Source organism: Elephas maximus, chromosome 20 (assembly GCF_024166365.1).
Source record: "Elephas maximus indicus isolate mEleMax1 chromosome 20, mEleMax1 primary haplotype, whole genome shotgun sequence".
In the NCBI taxonomy this organism is placed as follows: Eukaryota; Metazoa; Chordata; class Mammalia; order Proboscidea; family Elephantidae; genus Elephas; species Elephas maximus.
In genome coordinates this window covers 41,548,297-41,565,537 of record NC_064838.1, presented here as the reverse complement: position 1 = coordinate 41,565,537, position 17,241 = coordinate 41,548,297, and the positions used below count along the sequence as shown (strand labels likewise).

The window sequence follows — 17,241 nt, the reverse complement described above, 5'->3', positions numbered from 1 at the left end:
CAATACGACAAACTGACAGACACATGGGGGATTCCTAAATGTAGCAAGAAGCATTTCCCAGGTAATTTTTTTCTGATGAGAAAAAAGGGTATATATTTGGGGTGGGTGAGGGAACAGGGACTCCTTTGGAAAGTATTGCAAAGTAAAAAGAAAAGAAAATCAGCCATTCCTTTTTTTACCCCCCCCCATTACATTATTGTTTACATTTGGTGCATACAAAAGAACATGTGTAATATATATGTAAGTTTTAGAGCATAATAATGCCATAAGCACCCTTGAAGTCACCTCCCCAAAACAGATCTAGAACATTACAATAACCAGAGCTCCTCCCCAAGGCCATCATGCCCTGCCCACCCTCAGAGTAATCTTGAATTTATCATCTCCCTGCCTTTTGAAAAATATTACGTATGGATGCATGTTTAAACAGTGAACTTTGTAAGTTTTGCCTGTTTTAAGCTTTATAAACATGGCATCACACTGTAGGTGGTATTCTAGGGTTTGCTGTACTCAAAATTACCTAGGAGTCATCTTGAGGTATGTAACTGTTGTTCATCCTTTTACTGCTGTATACATTCCTGTGTGAATATACCACAATATATTTATCTGTTCTTTTATTGCTGGGCATTTTAGTTTTGTTTTGTTTTAATTACCAAAAAATGCTGCTATGAAGGAGCATAGAGAACACCAAAGACACAAGGTCAGTAAGAGCCCAAGAGACAGAAAGGGCCACATAAACCAGAGACTACATCAGCCTGAGACTGGAAGAACTAGGTGATGCTTGCCTACAACTCATGACTGTCCTGACAGGAAACATAACACAGAGTCCCTGATAGACCAGGAGAACAGTGGGATGCAGACTTCAAATTCTACTAAAAAGACCAGTCTTAATGGTCTGACTGAGAGGTCATGATCCCCAGACCTTCTGTTAGCCCAAGACTGGAACCATTCCTGAAGCCATCTCTTCAGACAGGGATTGGACTGGACTATAAGATAGAAAATGATACTGGTGAGGAGTGAGCTTCTTGGCTCAAGTAGGCACATGAGAATATGTGGGCAGCTCCTATCTGGAGGCGAGATGAGAAGGCAGAGGGGGACAGAAGCTGGTTGAATGGACATAGGGAATACAGGGTGCAGAGGAAGAGTATGCTGTCACATTGCGGGGAGAGCAGCTAGGAGTACATAGAAAGGTGTATATGTAAGTTTTTGTATGAGAGACTGACTTGATTTGTAAACTTTCACTTAAAGCACAATAAAAAAAATGCTGCTATGAACATGCTTATATCTGCCTTCTGATGTATATATACTGTAGTGTCTCTTGAATATATGCTGAGAAGAGAAGTTGTCTAGGATATTTAACCTTAGAAGATAATGTCAGTGGTTTCCTGAAGTGGTTGTATCAATTTACACTCTGATCACGGAATTACGTCTTCATCAACTTGGCATTGTCAAATTTAGTTTTTACTGATCTAACCCTTTGCCATCAAGTTGGTTCTGACTCATAGTGACCCTATAGGACAGAGTAGAACTGCCCCATAGCATTTACAACGAGCACCTGGTGGCTTCGCCGAACTTTTGATTAGTAGCTGTAGCTCTTGACCACTGTGCCACCAGGGTTTCCTTTACTGATCTAGTTCGTATAAATGGTATCTCCTTGAGGTTTAATTTGCTTTTCCTTGAGGTTGAGAGTTTTTTTTCTGTTTATTGAGCAATAATGATACTTCTCTGAAATGCCCATTAGTGTCTTTTGATTTTTTGTTTGTTTTGGTACCTGATTCGTAGGATTTCTCTATGTATTGTGAATGCCAGTCTTTGTTGATTATATTTATTGTGCATATTTTTGCCCAGTGTGTGTTTTGTCTTTGTGGTATATGGTATGCTTTGATAAATGGAAGTTTAATTTCTTAATCCTTTCAAGACCCGATTATTTCTTGCTTTGAATTTTTTGTTGAGTCCATGTGTTTTCATTAACAGAATGCATACTGAATCATTGAGTGTGTTTGAGTTTTTGGTAGATGCTATGGTAGTATCTTCGTGCCTCATTCCATCAATCCTACCCCAAGGTCCAAAGGAAGACATGTGTCCCACTGATTCCACCCCCCCCCAAAGTCCAGTGGGACATGTGTGTCCCTAAAAACTTTTTGTCAAAATCTATATTTTTCATACCAAAAACATTGATTCAGCAGCACCTCATACAGTACCCTGTAAAAACTGTAATTTGTGTCACACACCCATTTTTTTTTCATTTCAAATTGTCATATAGGTCTCCACCTGCTGGCCACATGTACTTTCAGTAGGAAAACAACTTCCCAGTAAACCCCAGAGGCAGAAAATATAGGTGGACTGAATTGTGTCCCCCCAAAAATGTATGTCAACTTGGCTAGTCCATGATTCCCAATATTGTGTGATTGTCCACCATTTTGCTTTCTAATGTGATTTTCCTATGTGTTGTAAATCCTACCTCTTGATGTTAATGAGGTGGGATTAATGGCAGTTATGTTAATGAGGCAGGACTCAATCTATAACACCAGGTTGTATCTTAAGTCAATCTCTTTTGAGATATAAAAGAAAGAAACAAGCAGAGAGACAAGGGGACCTCATACCACCAAGAAACAAGAGCCAGGAGAATAGTGCATCCTTTGGACCCAGGGTTGCTGCACTTCGAAGCTCCTTGTCTGGGAAAGATTGATGACAAAGACCTTGCCCAGATCCGATAAAGAAAGCCTTTCACTGGACCTGGTACCCCGAATTTGGACTCCTAGCCTCCTAGACTGTGAGAGAAAAAATTTCTCTTTGTTAAAGCCATCCACTTGTGGTATTTCTGTATAGCAGCACTAGATAACTAAGGCAATAGTTCACAAAGAAAATGTTCTATATCCTGCTTTGGTGAATAGTGTCTGGGGTCTTAAAAGCTTGCAAGCAGCCATCTATTGGTCGCATCCTGTCTGGAGCAAAGAAGAATGAAGAAAACTAAAGACACAAGGAAAATATTAGCCCAAAGCACTAATGGACCGCATGAACTTGGCCTCCACCAGCCTCAGTGCCGAAGAACTAGATGGTGCCTGGCTACCACCACTGACCACTCTGACAGGGATCACAATAGAGGGCCCCAGACAGAGCAGGAGAAAAATGTAGAACAAAATTGAAATTCACACTCACCACACAAAAGACCAGATTTACTGGTCTGACAAAGACTGGAGGAACCCCTGAGGCTGTGGCTCCCAGACACCCTGCTAACTCAGAACTAAAGTCACTCCCAAAGTCTTCCTTTCAAAGGTTAGACGGGCCTATAAAACAAACAATAACACACATGAGGAATGTGCTTCTTAGTTCAATCAAGTATACGAGAACAAATGGGCAACACCTGCCCAAAAGCAAACACAAGGAGGCAGGAAGGGACAGAAGAACTGGACGAATGGAAATGGGGAACCTAGGGAGGAAAGGGAAGGAAGGAGAATGTTGACACAATGCAGGGATTGCAGCCAGTGTCACAAAATAACTTGCGTATACATTTTTGAGTGAGAAATTAATTTGTGCTATAAACTTTTCACTGAAAGCACAATAAAATTATTTTAAAAAGGACATATTCCAAGATCTATCCTGAAGAACAGCACTGTCAGTGCTAGGATAATATCCATAAGGCTACAAAGAAGTCCAGTTAATACAATTATTACTTCAATTTACACACCAACCACTAATGCCAAAGATGAAGAAATTTAAGGTTTTTACCAACTTCTGCAGTCTGAAGTTGATCAAACATGCAATCAAGATGCATTGATAATTATTGGTGATTCAAATACAAAAGTTGGAAACAAAAAGAAGGATCAGTAGTTGGAAAATATGGCTCAACTCTGATAATAGAGTGTATATATTACAAATACCTTATATATTGCAAATGCCTTTTTTCAACAACATGAATGGTGACTATACACATGAACTTCACTGGATGGAATACACAGGAATCAAATCAACTACATCTGTGGAAAGAGATGATGAAGAAACTCAAGTATCATCAGTCAGTACAAGGCCAGAAGCCAACTGCTGAACAGAATCTCAATTGCTCATATATAAGTTCAAGTAGAAGCTGAAGAAAATTAAAACAAGTCCATGAGAGCCAAAGTACCACCTTGAGTATATCCCACCTGATTTTAAAGACCAACTCAAGAATGATTTGACACATTGAATACCAATACCTGAAGACCAGATGAGTTGTGGGATGACATCAAGGACATCATACATGAAGAAAGCAACAGGTCATTAAAAAGACAGGAAGGAAAGAAAAGACCAACATGGATGTCAGAAGATGCTCTGAAATTTGCTCTTGAATGTGGAGTAGCTAAAGGGAATGAAAGAAATGATGAAGTAAAATAGCTGAACAGAAGATTTCAAAGGGTTGCTTGAGAAGACAAAATATTATAATGAAATGTGCAAAGACCTGGAGTTGGAAAACCAAAAGGGAAGAACACACTTTGCATTTCTCAAGCTGAAAGCACTGAAGAAAAAGTTCAAGCCTTGAGTTGCAATATTGAAGGATGTTGCAGGTAAAAACTTGAATGACGAAGGAAGCGTCAAAAGAAAATGGAAGAAATACACAGAGTCGCTGTACCAAAAAGAATTGGTCAACGTTCAACCATTTCAGAATGTAGCATATGATCAAGAACCAATGGTACTGAAGGAAGAAGTCCAAGCTGCACCAAAGGCATTGGCCAAAATCAAGGCTTCAGGAATTGACCAAATACCAATGGAGATGTTTCAACAAACAGGTGTAACACTGGAAGTGCTCACTGGTTCTATGCGAAGTAATCTGGAAGACAACTACATGGCCAACTGACTGGAAAGGATACACGTACGTGTCCATTTCAAAGAATGGTGATCCAACAGAATGCAGAAGTTATTGAACAATCTCATTAATATCACTTGTGAGTAAAGTTTGGCTGAAGATAATTAAAAAGTGATTGTAGTAGTACATTGACAGGGAACTGCCTGAAATCCAAGGTGGATTCAGAAGAGGATATGGAATGAGGGATATCATTGCTGATGTCAGATGGATCTTGGCTGAAAGCAGAGACTACCAGAAAGGTGTTTACCTGTGTTTTATTGATTATGCAAAGGCATTCAACTCTGTGGATCATAACAAACTATGGATAACATTGCGAAGAATGGGAATTTCAGAACACTTAATTGTGCTCGTGAGGAACCTATACACAGACCAGGAGTCAGCCCTTCAAACAGAACAAGGGGATATTGCGTGGTTTAAAGTCAGGAAGGATGTGTCTCACGGTTGTATCCTTTCACCATACTTATTCAATCCGTATGCTGAACAGATAATCCCACAAGCTGAACTACATGAAGAAAGCTCAGCATCAGGATTGGTGGAAGACTCGTTAACAACCTGCAATATATAGATGACACACCTTGCTTGCTGAAAGTGAAGAGAACTTGAAGAACTTGCTGATGAAGATCAAAGACTACAGCATTCAGTATGGATCACACCTCAACATAAAGAAAACCAAAATCTTTACAAGTGACCAATAAGCAATATCATGATAAATGGAGAAGATAATGAGGTTGTCAGGGATTTCACTTTACTTGGATCCACGATCAATGCCCATGGAAGTAGTCAAGAAATGCTGCAAAAGACCTCTTTAAAGTTTTAAAAAGCAAAAATGTCACTTTGAGGACTAAGATGCACCTGGCCAAGCCATGGTATTTTCAGTCGCCTCATATGCATGTGATAGCTGGACGGTGAATGAGGAAGATCAAAGAAGAATTGATGCCTTTGAATTATGGTGTTGGCAAAAAATATTGAATATACCGTGGACTGCCAGAAGAACGAACAAGTCTGTCTTGGAAGAAGTACAGCCAGAACGCTCCTGAGAAGCAAGGATGGCGAGACTTCACCTCACGTACTGTGGACATGTTATCAGGAGGGGCGAGTCTCTGGAGAAGGGCACCATGCTTGGTAAAGTTGAGGGTCAGCGAAAAATAGGAAGACCCTCAATGAGGTGGATTGACACAGTAGCTGCAATAATGGGCTCAAACATAGCAATGATTGTGAGATGGCACAAGACAGGGCAGTGTCTTGTTCTCTTGTACATAGGGTCAGTATGCATCAGAACTGACTCGAGGACGCCTAACAACAGCATAATAACATTCATATGGGTCTGTTTCTGGGCTCTCTTTTCTGTATCATTGGCAGTCTGTCTATCCTTGTGACAATTTCACATTGTCTTCATTTTTACAGTCTTAGATTAAGTCTTTTATAAAAATACCTTATCATGTTTAAGGTGAAAGTTTACACAGCAAATTAGCTTCCCATTTAACAATTTCTACACATATTATTTAGTGATAGTGGTTACATTTTTTTACAGTGTGTCATCATTCTCATTTATTCCATTCTGGTTGTACCATTTCCAGTACTCTAGTTTCCCTGCTCTCTTATCATCTCATCTTTGCTTTAGAGTAATTTTTGGCCATTTGGTCTGTTGCAGGGAAAAAACATCACGATGTTTAGTAAAGCAAAAAGAAAGTTTTATTTGGCATATATTCAAAAAGGAAAAGTGGGAAAACGGACAGACGTGCTGGCACCGCCATGTCTGCCCTAGCCCAAGGAAATATTACAGAATGGGAAAACAGACAAGCATGCTGCCACAGCCATGTCCGCCCAAGTCCAAGGAAATATGACCGAATAGGCAGGAATGGGAAAATGGACAACCATGCTGCCACGGGTGCAAGGAAATATGACAGAATAGGCATGAATGGGAAAATGCACAAGCATGCTGCCATAGCCATGTCTGCCCAAGTCCAAGGAAATATGACAGAATAGGCAGGAATGGGAAAATGGACAAGCATGCTGCCACAGCCACGTCTGTCCCAGTCTAAACAATGTTACAGAGTCATCAGTATATTTTAACATTACAAATGGACAAAACCATTGAAAGCTTCACCTTTTCACAAATTGGCTGGAAACTGTGATCCTACGTTTTGAATTGCCTTTCTTAGCAATCATTGGTACAGGTTTCAGTAAGGGCAGTCAGAAGGGTCTTCACTGGTCCAACAAATTTTCTATTCACTAAATGTTAGTAGAAAGATAAGAAGGGAAAGTTGTTTGTGTTCTGTTTGACTGGCTGATGTGAAAGTTCCCTAAAATATAATTTCCAAGATTATCCTAGAATCTGGAAGGCATTATGCTGAGTGAAATTAGTCACTTGCAAAAGGACAAATATTGTATAAGACCACAATTATAAGAACTCAAGAAATAGTTTAAACACAGAAGAAAATATTCTTTGATGGTTATGAGGGTGGGAAGGGAGGGAAGGAGAGGGGTATTCACTAATTAGATAGTAGATAAGAACTACTTTCGGTGAAGGGAAAGACAACACACAATACAGGAGAGGTCAGCACAACTGGACTGAACTAAAAGCAAAGAAGTTTCCTGAATAAGCCAAATCCTTCAAAGGCCAGAGTAGCAGGGGCAGAGGTCTGGGGTCCATGGTTTCAGGGGACAACTAGGTCAATTGTCATAATAACATCTATTAAGAAAACATTCTGCACCCCAAGATTATCCCAGCTGTTGTCATTATACCTCACGGCCCAGTTGATGTGTCCTCGTGAGCCCTTGTAAGCACAACTCCAGCTGGGCACGTTCTCTATGCTCAAGGACAGGGAATAATGATTCCAATATTTTCTAAATCAGGTCTCATATAGATGATTTTTTAGAGGAGTTTATTACTCACAGGTGACATTATTTTATGAGCCATAGTGTTATTTAGCTAAAAGATGACCTCAAGGGAGTAGAATAAGTCTTGATATCACTATCTAGTAGGGGGAGTCCTATTTTTTTCTTTGTCGCGCGTGTCTTGGCTCTTCTTGGCCTTTGCTCTTCTATATATATCCTCCAAATAAAGCTTGTTCCATCAAAAACCCTGTTGAGATTTTGATTAAAATTGCGCTACATCTATAGGAATCTAAGCAATCTTTAGCGTAGTAATCAATGTATATATAATTTAATATTTTTTAAAGTTAACATCGTCATCCTTATACTGTCCCCTGGCTACCCCATGTATTGTGGGACCAACAGATTCAGGTCCTGTGTCTAGGTTTGTATGAGCTGTTGAACCTAATCCTCATGACAGCCCTATGTATTGGTGGGTGCTGTGGTTATCTTCATTTTACAAGTAAACTGAAGTTTACAAAAGTTGCCCAGGTGACATAGGTGAAGAACTAAAGCCTGAACCCAAGTCTGTTTGACTCCAAAGCGCCAGTGTTAGTGTGTCTTTAAATGATCCCTTATCTTGGACATTTAGCTGCCTCTAGTTTTTCCATATTTAAATGACATTGTGATGGGCATCTTTGGTATACAGTTGGTCCCTGTTTCCCATTGCTTCCTTAGGCTACAGTCCTACCACAAGAGTCTCTTGTCAAAGGCTGTGCACACTTTTAAGACTCTTGCTGTTGACTGCCTTCCAGGAAGTTCACATCAGTTCCACCTCCTCAGCTTTTCATTGTTAGCATTTTCCAGTTGTTACTCTTGGTAACAACCAGGATGAAAAACTAACATTTCTAGAGCTGCTCATTTGGGACAGACACAGTGCTAACTCATTCTCTTGTATTATCTGCTTGGATCCTTGCGGCAACCCCAGGAGCCTGAGGCTCCTTGCCCAAGATCACATAGCAAGCTAGGTATGCATAGCAACCAGAGTGTTATGGGTCTTCTTAAAACCTCCCGAAGGTTTCTCCTTGCACTCAGAAATAAAATCTGATCTCCCCGTGGCCTGGGGTGGGTGGCGGGGGCGGGGTGGGGGCACTAATGCCCTGGACTCTGTCTCCCTCTCCCATTGCTCCACTTTCAGCCACACTGATACTTTTTGTGTTCCTCCAGCTCCCGAAGTTCGTGCCCACCTCAGGGCCTTTGCCCAATCATTCCCCCACCCGTTGTGCATGACTGGCATGCTCCTGCTCAAGCTCGGCTGAAAGGTCTCTGGCTCAGAGAGGTTGCCCCAACCTCTGTAGCTGAAGTACCCTCCCCTCTCTATTCCATGATCTTGTTCTTTTTTTTTCCTTCACGGCAGTTTATCACTGTCTGAGTTGATAATTTTTTGCTTGTTTGTTGTCACCTCCTCTCTACCTTTAGAATGTAAGTTCATTGTCTACTGTATCACCAGTGCCTAGTGTATAGTAGGTGCTTAATAAATGTCAGCTGAATGAATAAATGAATGACAGCCCAGATCCAGCCCTGGCCTGAGCAACTCCATGTTTATTATCTCTCTGCAATAAGAAATTCCTTCTTGTCAATCACTTAAGGCTTACTGAACAGAAAAACGTAATATAACATCTCAAGTCAAATCAATGTCTGTGTGCAAGTGGGTGGTTTTCTTTTCATGTGATAAAGTTGAATGAGCAATGGGTGGGCAGTCTGAGAGCACTACTTGGCTTCAGTTCCCAAGCAGCGTGCAATTCTATAAACTGGGTAGGCCTGGAGCAGAGCTTCAGGAATACGCACAGGAGGAGGACCAGCCCTCTGCAGGTTCTCCCTGCCTCCAGGAGGGGCGTGGGGGCTGACTGGTTATTAGTGACTCAGCAGGAGGTGGTGGCAATGATTAGAAAGGGTTTAGAACAAACATCTCCACCCACCAGCAGACAAAGGCTTAAGAATAATGAAGGTTCAGTAAACCAAAAGTGAGTGTCTGTGATGGGGTCTTCAAGGCCTGCACTCACCCCTCCGTGACACACCCTTGTGCAAACCATGCCATCTGTGAACAGTATAAACAGTGGGTTGTTCCTGTGTCTGGATTTTGTAGTCAGAACAAGTCTGCCTTTACAAAGAGCTAAAATATAGACATGATATTGTGGGGTGTACACAGATCACTCACATGTGAATGAAGCAGGAGCCCACGTCGTATGCGAGGACCCAGTTCCGTCCTCTCTGGAGGGTGTTTGTGGTGCAGTTGGTGAAGGGCTGTGGATTTGGGAAGCTCCAGGAAATTTAGGCATTGGGGTGATTTTGGTTTTTTGTCCATAAAAAAGTCATCAGGTACCTACTATAAAAAACAAAAAACCCCTTGCTGTCGAGTTAATTCCAACTCACAGTACTCTATAGGACAGAGTAGAACTGTCCCATAGAATTTCTAAGGCTGTAACCCTTTTATTTTTTATTATTGTGCTTTAGATGAAAGGTTACAGAGCAAATTAGTTTCTCATTAAAAAAATTAATAGACATATTGTTTTGTGACATTGGTTGCCAACCCTGTAACTTTTCAACACTCTCCCCTTCTCAATCTTGGGTTCCCCATTTCCATTCGTCTAGCTTTCCTGCCCTCTCCTACCTTCTTGTCCTTGCCCTTGGGCTGGTGTGCCCACTTAGTCTCGTATAAGTGGTTGTGCTTGTGTATTATTGTTTGTTTTATGGGTCTGTCTAATCTTTGGCTGAAGGGTGAACCTCAGGAGTGAATTCAGTACTGAGTGAAAAAAGTGTCTGGGTGCCATACTCTTAGGGTTTCTCTAGCCTCTGTCGGACCAAGAAGTCTGGTCTTTTTTTATGAGTTTGAATTTTGTTCTACACTTTTCTCTAGCTCTGTCCAAGGCTGTAACTCTTTATGGAAGCAGATTGCCACATCTTTCTCCCGAGGAGCAGCTGGTGGTTTCAAACCACTGACCTTTCAGTTAGTAGCTGAGTGTTTAATCATTGCACCACCAGGGCTCCTTGGTACCTACCATATCTACTATGTATACATTGTGCTTTGCTCTGAGGAGATCTAAACAAAAGTTGGTGGGTGGAGGAGGGACAGCATGATGTTGAATTGCTGAAGAGATGAACAGACAGATGTCAAAGAAGAAAATCTTGTACTCTGTTAGGAGTGAAAGACAAGGAGTTTTATTGAGGAATAATAGAGCTCAGGCTGAGCAGCACTAAGTAAGAATACAGAGTGCTCTGCTATCTCTATCAAGTTAGAGATACTTATGCATAGAGACAAAGGAAAGTTAAGGGATTAATGATTGATTCAGCTTCAGCTTGGGAGTCTTTTGAAATGTAAAGGTCACCACCTGGCTAGGGGGGAGTGTGTTTTACCCCCTAGGTGAGTAGCATCATCCAGTTCAGTTATACACATTCTTCTAGGAACAAACTGTTTAACTCCTGACCTTTCCTTCCAGGGAATGCATGCTGATCCCGCCATTCCTGTCCTGAGATGAGTGCCTCCATGTTTGAAAATTTCCACCTGCACAGACATGTATTTGAATCCCAGTCAAGCAAGAGCACCAAAGGGGTGGGGGGGGAGGGGAGCACAGGGGAGGAAGTCATGGTGGTGGGGTGGAGGGAAGGAGAGGAAAGGAGAGAAAAAATACTTGGAATAATGACCCTATAGGACAGAGTAGAACTACCCCATAGAACTTCCAAGGAATGGCTGGTGGATTCGAACTGCTGACCTTTTGGCTAGTAGCTGAAATCTTAACCACTACACCACTAGGGCTCCAAAAAAAAAAAAAAAAAGACTCACTTTGTCATCAAGGAAAAAAATCACAGCTTTACTGGTTTATTTTAGTTGTTTTTTATTTTGCTTCCAAATTAGGCAAGCCAATGAGGCCTTCTGGTTAAATATGCCAGCTCTGGAGCTAGACTGCCTATGTTCAAGTCCCAGCTCTGCCATCATTTAAATATGTTTAGAAAAGAATAATATCCTCCCTCTGATCCACTCCCCTCTTTGCTTATCTCTGCCTCACGGGAAATATAGGCAACCCATAACAACAACATAGATGATTCTTTAAAAAGAGTTGTCCTTATTCCCTGTCTTTGGTTCTTTGCCTCCAGGCTGTCTCCTTTCCCCACCCCAGATGAATCTGCTCTGCCCGAGGTTCTTGGCCTTCGCTTTGTGATAACTCTGGGGGACATTCGCTTCAGTTCTCCTCTTACGTGGCCTTTCTTCAGCACTTGAAACCAATCACTACTCCCTCCCTGGAACTCATAAAATTAAATGCTGTTAGTTATCTATTGTGTGGTGCAGTGAATTACTTAATATGGCCCTTCTTTTTTTTTTTTTAGCCATAGTCTTTGTAATTCCTACAAATTACTGTGTAAGACTGTGCAAATGAGGTGTATGGAATCCTAATGAGAGGATTAGTCAGTTTTGACATCCTGCTAGGCTTAAGGGAGACAATGAGAGTGAGAGAATAGGAGCTATAACATGGAAGACAGAGAGGGAGAGCTGTAACACTGGAGATGGCGAGAAGCAGCAGCAGAGAAACTGTGGCAGCAGAACCAAGAGACCGGCAGGGAACTGAAGGAGGCTGGCAGGATGGTGCAGTGGGTGTCCTGTCCCACAGAGCAAGAAAGCTGAATGCCTTTGGGCAGGAGGCTTGCTGATAGAGTAGGATACCTCCAGGCACTTGGTGGTGCCAAGTTTGCTGACCCAGGGGAGCTAGAGCTGAGTGTCTTCAGGCAGAGGCTTACTGGTGGAATGGGGTGCCTCTGGGCACTTATCAGCAGAGCTAAAAGAGCTTTGTAACACTTGCCTAAATAGGGCAGAGGCTGAGGGGCCAGAGAGAGGCGTGCCTCTGGGCACGGCTGAAAAGAGGGTGTCCTAATGGAAGAACTGTCTCCTGAGCATTCCTGAACCTGAATTGTAACCTGTTACTTCCCTAAGAAACCCCATAATTGTGAGTATTGTCTGTGAGTTCTGTGTGGCCATTGCAGTGAATTATCGGACCAAGCAGAGAAGTAGAAAGTGCCATGGGAGGGGTGGTTGGTGTCAAAATTGGTAAAGATGCCCAAGAGCGGAGGTATGACTTATGGTTTGACCTATGACCTCCACCTCATAGGAATCAGCCTTGGGCTGTTCACCTTGATTCTCCTTCTATCTTATGAAGTTAGAGGAGGTCGGATGCCTCCGCAGCACCATTTTTACATATTGTTATGAAAAAATTTACTTGAAAATTTAGCTGCTTAGCATTATTGACAATAGCCAAAAGGTGAGAACAATCCAAATGTCCATCAGGGGAGGAATGGATAAACAAAATGTTGTTTATTCATACAGTGGAATATATCCAGCCATAAAAAGAAATGAAGTATTGTGGTGAAATGAGTTCCTTTATGTGGCCTTTTGCCTTGGTTCTTTGGAAAAACAGTTTGAGCTATTTTCCTCCTAAAACCTGAGAAGTTACTTTTGCCCTAGTTTTCTACTCCAGAGGGTTTGTTACTTTTTGCCAGGTTGATTGACATTTCCTGGGTAAACTGTAAACAACTTGGCTTAATACTTTTTGTCTGGTCCTGGGCTGCACCCTGCCCTGTGATTGGTATGCACCTTGCAGGGATTGGTCAATAGACTATGCGAATGAAGTGACTGTAGCCTACTATGCAAATGAAGTGTCTGTGGCCTACCGAGAGGGAATTGTTCAGTTTGTGCGCCCCTCGGGGAGGGGCCATGCCTTGAAATTGACAAGGAGTTGTGTATATAAGCAGCCAACCCCACAGAGGTTTTCCAAACAGAAAAAAGCAGGAAGAGAAGTAGCAGGCAGAAGCAGAAGGAAGAAGAGAGAAGACAGATGAATCAGAGAGAGAGGAGGCAAGGAATCTCCTAAAAGATCTATAATACAGGTCAAGGGCTGTAACACTGTAGACAGTGAAACACCAGAAGGGGCCCAGCAGCAGAGCCAGCACTGACTGGCCTAGGGGCGGCCATGAGGCAGAGTTGGTTGTGACAAATCACAGGGCCAAGAGGAGCCTGTTCTGAGGAGCCAAGAGGAGGCCTGTCCTGAGGAGCCAAGAGGAGACCCGCATAGCTAAGAAGAGCTAAGAGAGCTGTCCTGCCCTGAAGAAGAGAGACTTTGCCTCCATGCTTCCTGACCCTGATCCTGAGTTGTGCCTTGTTACTTTCTTAAACCACTTAAACTGTAAGTATGATCTGTGAGTTCCGTGTGGCACTGCAATGGATTATAAAACCTAACAGAGAAGTAGAGAGTGTCCTGGGAGGGACAGCTGGTGTCAGAATTGATAAAATGGTTAGAGAGTAGAGGTATGTCTGACCTCCATGTCATAGGGATTAGCTTGGGGCTGATCTTGGTTCACATTATCCCCCCGAAATTAGACAGGTTCTAACTACGAAACTACTATTACTCCCAAAATTTCACAAGTATTGACACATGCTACAACGTGGATGAACCTTGAAAACATTATTCTGAGTGAAAGAAGCCAGGTACAAATGGTCACATATTATTTGATACAAGTTATATGAAATATCCAGACTAGGTAAATCCATAGAACAGAAAGCAGATTGGTGGTTGCCAAAAGCTGGGAGGAGAAGAGAATGGGGAGTAACTGCTTAATGAGTATGGGATCTCTTTTGAAAGTGATAAAAATATTTTGAACTAGATAGAAGTGATGGTTGCAAAACATTGTGCATATACTTGTTGTTAGGTGCTGTCAGATCAGTTCTGACTCATAGCGACCCTACATACAACAGAACGCTGCCCGGTCCTGTGCCATCCTCACAATTGTTATGCTTGAACCCATTGTTGCAGCCATTGAGTCAATCCACCTGGTTGAGGATTTTCCTCTTTTTTACTGACTCCCTACCAAGCATGATATCCTTCTCCAGGGACTGATCCCTCCTGATAACATGTCCAAAGTGTGTGGGAAGTAGTCTCGCCATCCTTGCTTCTAAGGAGCATTCTGGTTGTACCTCTTCAAAAACAGATTTGTTCATTCTTTTGGCAGTCCATGGTATTTTCAGTTTTCTTCGCCAGCACATTTCAAAGGCATCAATTCTTTGGTCTTCCTTATTCATCATCCAGCTTTCACATGCATACGAGGTGATTGAAAACACCATGGTTTGGGTCAGGAGTACCTTAGTCTTCAAAGTGACATCTTTGCTTTTTAACGTGAATATACTAAATGCCACTAAATTGTACACTTTAAAATAGTTAATTTTTAAAAAATAATTTTTATTGTGCTTTAAGTGAAGGTTTACAAATCAAGTCAGTCTGTCACATATAAGCTTATATACACCTTACTCCATACTCCCACTTACTTTCCCCCTAATGAGTCAGCCTGCTCCCTCCTTCCAGTCTCTCCTTTTGTGACAATTTTGCCAGTTTCTAACCCTCTCTACCCTCCTATCTCCCCTCCAGACAGGAGATGCCAACACAGTCTCAAGTGTCCACCTGATACAAGTAGCTCACTCTTCATCAGCATCTCTCTCCAGCCCATTGTCCAGTCCCTTCCATGTCTGATGAGTAGTCTTCAGGAATGGTTCCTGTCCTGGGCCAACAGAAGGTTTGAGGACCGTGACCGCCGGGATTCTTCTAGTCTCAGTCAGACCGTTAAGTCTGGTCTTTTTATGAGAATTTGGGGTCTGCATCCCACTGTTCTATTCCCTCAGGAGTTCCCTGTTGTGCTCCCTGTCAGGGCAGTCATCAGTTGTGGCCAGGCACCATCTAATTCTTCTGGTCTCAGGATGATGTAAGTTTTTAGTTCATGTCGCCCTTTCTGTCTCTTGGGCTCTTAATTATCGTGTGACCTTGGTGTTCATTCTCCTTTGATCCAGGTGGGTTGAGACCAATTGATGCATCTTAGATGGCTGCTTGTTAGCATTTAAGACCCCAGACGCCACAGTTCAAAGTGGGATGCAGAATGTTTTCATAATAGACTTTATTATGCCAATTGACTTAGGAGTCCCCTTAAGCCATAGTCCCCAAACCCCCGCCTTTGCTCCGCTGACCTTTGAAGCATTCAGTTTCTCCTGGAAACTTCTTTACTTTTGGTCCAGTCCAGTTGAGCTGACCTTCCCTGTATTGAGTATTGTTCTTCCCTTCACCTAAAGTAGTTCTTATCTACTAACTAATCAGTAAATAACCCTCTCCCACCCTCCTTCCCTCCTCCCGCTTGTAACCACAAAAGAATATGTTCTCAGTTTATACTATTTCTCAAGAACTTATAATAGTGGTCTTATACAGTATTTGTCCTTTTGCATCTAACTAATTTCACTCAGCATAATGCCTTCCAGGTTCCTCCATGTTATGAAATGTTTCACAGATTCGTCACTGTTCTTTATCAATGTGTAGTATTCCATTGTGTGAATGTACCATAATTTATTTAACCATTCATCCATTGATGGACACCTTGGTTGCTTCCAGGTTTTTGCTATTGTAAACAGCTGCAATAAACATGGGTGTGCATATATGCGTTCATGTAGAGGCTCTTATTTCTCTAGGGTATATTCCGAGGAGTGGGATTTCTGGGTTGTATGGTAGTTCTATTTCTAACTTTTTAAGAAAACGCCAGATAGATTTCCAAAGTGGTTGTACCATTTTACATTCCCACCAGCAGTGTGTAAGAGTTCCAATCTCTCCACAGCCTCTCCAACATTTATTATTTTGTGTTTTTTGGATTAATGCCAGCCTTGTTGGAGTGAGATGGAATCTCATCGTAGTTTTAATTTGCATTTCTCTAATGGCTAATGATGGAGAGCATTTTCTCATGTGTCTGTTAGCTGCCTGAATATCTTCTTTAGTGAAGTGCGTGTTCATATCCTTTACCCACTTTTTGATTGGGTTGTTTGTCTTTTTGTGGTTGAGTTTTAACAGAATCATATAGATTTTAAAGATCAGGCACTGGTCAGAGATGTCATAGCTGAAATTTTTTTCCCAATCTGTAGGTGGTCTTTTTACTCTTTTGGTGGAGTCTTTGGATGAGCATAAGTGTTTGATTTTTAGGAGCTCCCAGTTATCGGGTTTCTCTTCGTCATTTTTAGTAATGTTTTGTATTCTGTTTGTGCCTTGTATTAGGGCTCCTAAGGTTGTCCCAATTTTTTCTTCCATGATCTTTATCGTTTTAGTCTTCATGTTTAGGTCTTTGATCCACTTGGAGTTAGTTTTTGTGCATGGTGTGAGGTATGGGTCCTGTTTCATTTTTTTGCAAATGGATATCCAGTTATGCCAGCACCATTTGTTAAAAAGACTATCTTTTCCCCAATTAACTGATACTGGGCCTTTGTCAAATATCAGCTGCTCATATGTGGATGGATTTACATCTGGATTCTCAATTCTGTTCCATTGGTCTATGTGCCTGTTGTCATACCAATACCAGGCTGTTTTGACTACTGTGGCTGTATAATATGTTCTAAAATCAGGTAGAGTGAGGCCTCCCACTTTATTTTTCTTTTTCAGTAATGCTTTACTTATCTGGGGCTTCTTTCCCTTCCATATGAAGTTGGTGATTTGTTTCTCCATCACATTAAAAAATGTCATTGGAAT

General features: G+C 41.8%; 1 long non-coding RNA gene across 1 annotated transcript in view; it reads left to right on the top strand.

The window, feature by feature from the left end:
• Positions 1-12,727, top strand: part of LOC126064287 (uncharacterized) — a 31,162-nt gene extending 18,435 nt beyond the window's left edge. Inside the window, exons 2-3 of the long non-coding RNA XR_007514468.1 lie at positions 11,149-11,225; positions 11,804-12,727. This is a non-coding gene — a long non-coding RNA (uncharacterized LOC126064287). The remainder of the gene's footprint in view (positions 1-11,148; positions 11,226-11,803) is intronic.
• Positions 12,728-17,241: the final 4,514 nt, after the last annotated feature.